Consider the following 6,083-nt stretch of genomic DNA (forward strand, 5'->3'; position numbering starts at 1 on the left):
TAGCTTTAGGGAATTGAGAATAGGTTAAGGTTTAGGTTTAGGAAATCGAGTTCGGGTTCGCCATCAACTTTGGGTTTGGGTTTTCAAGTTTAGGTTTAGGTTTAGGTTAGGGAGTTGAGATTAGGATTAGGTGTAGGTTTAGGTTTAGGGATTTGAGAATACATTTAGGTTTTAGGTTTAGGTTTAGGTTTTAGGTTATAGGTTTAGGTTTAGGTTTAGGTTAAGGTTAGGTTATAGGTTATAGGTTATAGGTTAAGGTTTAGTGTAGGGGCTGGACACAGGTCCACTGGCTGATTTTTTTTTTTGCTTGTTTCAGCCCAAATGGAAGGCCCAATTGAGGTCTAGCCCCGACTGATTTGTTGCCTATAAGAAGCCTAGCTATAAGGTTGGTACTAAGGGCCTGTTTGAGGCCAGATTCTAGTGCAGATCAAGGCCCAGTCGTGGCTTAATTTCAACTCAAATCGGACCCATTTGGAGCTTGTTTTCAACATGCAGCACGGCCCAGATGGAGGCCATTTGGATCCAGGTTTCATGGCTTGACCGTGAGCCATGTCCGGCCTGACTGCAAGGCATCTAAAATATGTTTCTCAGCCCTCTGTGCGGTTTGATTGAAGGCCTTATTTCTGGCTCAAAACACTTTCGGACCTAGGCTACACTCAGCCCATATCTCTATGCATTTCATGGCCAACAGAAGGTCCGACTAAGGGCCGATTTTCAGCATCTTTACGACCTATCTGGGAGGTATTTCGACTTAGATTTGGGGCTGGCTGAAGGATGTTTTTCAGCTCCCTTGTGTGGCTTGAAGAAGGCCTGGTTTCAGCCTAAGGTTGAGGCCTGTTTATAGCTTGGATTGAAGCCCATTTAAAGGCCTGCTGCAGCTCTCTTCATGGCCCAGTTAGAGGTCAGTTTCAGCTCGCAGCATGGCCTCCAAACGTGGCTAGAACCTTTATGAAAGGAAGAAGGAAAATAAGAGAAGTTCAGATTGACAGGGGAAGGCTGACCTGTTCTTGCTCGCTGGTTGAGGTAATGGAATGATTTAGGGTTCCCCAATTTGTACTTCTCAATATCCTATAAGGTTGAGTCAATAATTTCAAAATCATGTCTCTTTAAGTATAAAAAAATGGCATATAGTCTTATGACACAGAGAAAGTAAATGAGACAGCAGCTGTTTATCTCAGACATATAAGGAAGTAAGTAAGGTGAAAGAAGAGAATAACTACCTCAGGTGGTGCTGAACAAAGAAGGTAAAAGCAATGGTAGTTTCTCTCAGGATATGAAATTTGGCAAACACGCGATCTTTCAAGTTCTAATAGCTGCTCCTGATATCCTTCCATTCTTGTCAAATTGGATCTTCACAAATTTACCAAAACGACTTCATTGTAATGCCATGAAGAGAATAAAAAGGTAGAGCACAATAAGTTTTCTGAACATTAAAACTGTACCGCAAACATGATGGAACGATAACTTCAGACTGATTAGAGATGTAAAGAAAAGCCATAAGGAAATAGATATTTACCTTGAGCTGTTGTTTCTAATAGTTTTCCCCCTTTACTAGAACTCACCTTGATGCCCATTCTCCCTCCTCCTTTACCCGGTCAGCGCATGATGTATGTGTTTCATCCATGCCATTCATCCATTTTTCTACATCATGTTCGGGCATGAGACCAAAAAGAGGAAGATCCAAATCTTATGTGGATTACATAAGACGAAACAATGATTATTGAACGCCCATTCATTTTTGGGTTCATGACCCACGATGATATGGAAAAATGAATGGACAATCAGGCTCGGGACCCACATCATGGAAAGTCTAGATTAATAGACTGTTTGCAGTATGAACAATATAAACCATCAATTTCCTTAGCCATTGATTGGATAGTTAAGATCATCTAGTCAAAAGTGATTTTTTTGAGAGAGAGGGGCAATCAAGGATGAACCCATTTGATGGATTGTTCATATTGAGAGTTGGAACCAACATGGATTTAGGTACAAGGCATGTTCCATCAGTATCGGGCAAGTGCTTGCCATCAATGAGATTCTTGAGAGGAATCCCACCATTGTTGAGAAAAACAGAATTTGGTTGCTGTACCAGAGCATAACTGGTTACCACAATATGTACAAGGAATACCGAGACACCACTCTTAACGGTGTTGTTGAGCAGATGTATGACGAGATGGCTTCTTGCCACAGGGTAAGGTCTCCTTGCATTCAGATCATCAAGACAGCTACCATACCTGACTCACTTTGCAAGAGAGAGAATACCAAGCAATTTCATGATTCCAAAATGAAGTTCCCGTTGGTGTTCAAGAAGGTTAGGCAACCAACTAGGAAGCTTAAGACAACATTCAAGGCATTGAGGCCTAATTTGTTCATGTAATTCTGATCAATGATGTATGCGACTTTGTGTTGCTAGATCAGATTCATTGAAACTATTAGAAAGTTGAGATGCTTTCAAGTTATTAGGGATTTTAGTCTCTATGGCATAAGCTTTTCTTTATTGGTTTTTATATTTTAGAAATTTTAAGTGTGGTTTAAGACATGATGGTGAAGGATATTAACTTGTTTTCTATTTCTAAAAAAAAAAAGGTACAAGGTATGGTCATGTATATATAGTGCCAGACCTGGCACCAGGCTCATATGTTGGACATACATGCCATTTTGACACATGTGGGGCAGTTCACCTGTTCAATAGTAGAGATTTAAACGAGTATTTAAAAAAAAAAAAAAAAAACTTTTGAAAGACTTGAAAGAGATAATTGTAGAATGATCCATGGCAATCCAGAACTAAACATACAGAAGTTTATTGAGGCAACAAGAAATGCATGAAGATGAAGTGAACTGCAGCTTCAGATCTAGAACTCATTGGTTGTCATTTTTTAAGCCACCCATTTCTTTAGACATCCATTGCTACCTAATAAATGGACCAGCTTGATTCTTGGGGATCAAAGGGGTATTCGTCCATAGGGGCCACCTTATGAAGGTTATAGGTTGTACATAAATGTGTGTTGGAGACACATCTAACTGCTGAGCAATGAACTTCATTTGAAATTTTGTCTAATTGGCTTATTAAATTGTGAGATCTCTACATCAAACGATTACCAAAAGTAGAAAAAAAAATAAATACAAAGGGCCTATTTGGATGACTCATTGTGGTCCAGGCAAGAAGTTAGAAAACAAAATGATCTATTATAACATAATTCATTATGCTCAGAGCAGTAGATCATTAGTTTGTAACCTCACAATGTATTTGCAGTAGAATTTTCCAGCACACTAGAGATCTCCAAGCTTAGTATAAGAGTCCTTTGGAGGGGTGAGTATTTGGCTAGTGAGCCTACCAAAGCTCAATTCCATAGCTCACTGGTTAGGATTGAAAATTGGGCATGTACTGGGACCCAATTTCCAGACCTACCTCAACTCGGCAACCCAAACATTTATCCAACAACGCCTGTTTATCTGAATTGGATAAACATGATTAAGAGTGTTGATAAACAAATAAAGATCCCCACCATAGAACAATTGGGTTGGACCACTTGGGATTGGGATGAGCCGGACCCAAGTTTCATCATAATCCATGGGTTGGGCAGAGACCATCTATAATTTCATTGATATAATTGAAAATTACATCTAGGGGACTACAAATGAAACCAGGAAAACCCAACAAATTAATACAAAATAGCAAGGAACCATAACAAAACTCATCCAAGACGAAAGACAGGTGAACCCAGTCTAACAGGAAAATTAAAGATAAAATCAAAAAATTGAATCCTGCTTACTATTGCAAACATGATTTGCCAGACAAATATGGTACTTGTTTACCTTTCTGAAATACATGCAAAAGAGCAACACATCCAAATTCTTAGTGAAATTCAGAATCCGAAGCCAATAAGACTAAATCATTTAAGTCTAGTGGAACACCCAATTCTTTCTACCACATTGGAACAGAAATAAAAGTGAAATTATTTTCGAAGAATCAAGCTAAAATAGCCACAAAAATGCACAAAAGGAATCCAAAAATCAGGCCGATATAAAACTTAGGTGGGCCACACCACAAGAAACAAAAGGGATTTAATGCCTACCATTGGAAACATTTTGGGTGCCATGAAAGTTTTGTATCGGAATGATATTTGTACCTATACTTTATTTGAGTGGTAATAAGCCTATGAATGGTTTAGATGGTTGGCCCCAGGAAGGTTTCAATGGCGGATGTTTCCGTTCTAACTGTTTCTTGTGGTGAGGCCCACCTGAATTTTGTATCCACCTGAGTGATTGCGTCCTACTAGGGGTGAACACTGAGTCGAGCTGACCTCAGCTCGGCCACTAACTGATCCCAGCTTGAACTCAACTCGGCTTGGTTTGGTCTGCAGGTCGGGCCAGTAAACCTGAGTTTCAGCCAAAATTGAGCCCATGCAGTGTTTTCACAAACACATACAGGGCACTTTTAGTTTCTCACTATTTGTAAAACAGCAGCAAGTATTCCTTAAACACCTTATATGCAACATCAAAATCATGGAAAAATGGTATTTGTTTGGTGTGCATACCTTCCTTGCCAGTAGCTGACACTTCGTTGAGTCATTTCATCAAACACTTGGTGAGCAATATCAATATCAAAATAACCGAGTCATCAAACTTCAAAGAAGAAATCCCGAAAATAAAAAAGAAAGAGAATTTCATTTCATGAATTTAGCACTATCAAACAATCTTGAAAATATTAAAGCTGAGAAGATCAAAAGAATATCACCTTCCAGAATTGGAAACCCTAATCCATTGGATTTGTATGCCGATGAGGTGTGGTCGGAGCACCGTTACAATGTCGTCGTAGGGCAGCTGGGTTGCGGTAGAACAGAGCTACGACAGGGAGAGAGAGTGCGCGCGCGCGAGAGAGAGAGAGAGAGAGAGAGAGAGAGAGAGAGACAAGGAGAGAAAGTGCGTCCGAGAGAGAGAGACAGGTAGAGAGAGAGTGCGCCAAAGAGAGATAAGAGAGAGAGAGAGAGACAGGGAGAGAGTGCACGAGAGAGAGAGAGAGACAGATAGGGAGAGAGTGCATGAGAGAGAGACTCAGGGAGAGAGAGTGCGAGAGAGACAGGGAGAGAGAGTGCACGAGAGAGAGAGAGACAGATAGGGAGAGAGTGCGTGAGAGAGAGACTCAGGGAGAGAGAGTGCGAGAGAGAGATAGAGAGAGACAGGGAGAGAGAGTGCGCGAGAGAGAGACAGGAGAGAGCGCGCGAATTAGAGTCTTTGGGCGCTGCTCTGTTTTGAGCGCGAGCCCAAAATTGGGGATCTTCTGACGGACGGATCGATTAGGGACTCCGTGGCGCCCACCATGATGTATTTAGTTAATCCATTCCTATCAATAATTTTAATAAATTATTTTACTTTAGGAAACAAATTTTAGATATATCTAACACCCAACTGGACCACACCATAAAAAGCAACTGTAATTTAATATCAATGTTTCCTACCGTGTGGTCCACTTGAGGCTTTGATCTAGCTGATTTTTTTTTTCAACGTCTAAAGTAATATTTAAAAATATATAGACGGCTTAGATATAATATATAGTTTTTTTTAGGCCTCATAGAGCCCGTTACAACACTAATAATTATTAATGGTGTATCAACTTTTTAGCTAAGGATTAAAACCCTAGCAAGTATAGCTAAGGTTTATATCTGTAGCAAAATAGTAATGTGGTCTGAATCCTTTGCCCCTTTTTTTGGTAGTGCTAGCTCAAGAATCAATTCAGTATGTGATATGTGCTAGCAAAGTGGGTGGTAGTGGGAAGAGGAAAGGTTTTATTACAATCAGTTCATATGAAAATTTTGCAATCCCATGGCCTGGTGATAAATTCAATCTTCCATCCTATACACACTGTCCATGTTAATGTATGATATTGTTCTTACTAGTGAAATAATTGGAATACAAGAGGTTTTTTTTTTTTTTGGATGGTTGCTGCCTTTCTACGGTATGGGCTCTTGCTTTCTGCCATTACAAAATTTCTCTAATTTAAGTTTAATGTAACTCTGGAAATTTCTCCTAATCATTCTATAAACCATTTACAAACATTATATTGCCTTTGAACTAGCCAACTG

The sequence above is a fragment of the Magnolia sinica genome, chromosome 9, assembly GCF_029962835.1.
Source record: "Magnolia sinica isolate HGM2019 chromosome 9, MsV1, whole genome shotgun sequence".
Classification (NCBI taxonomy): Eukaryota; Viridiplantae; Streptophyta; class Magnoliopsida; order Magnoliales; family Magnoliaceae; genus Magnolia; species Magnolia sinica.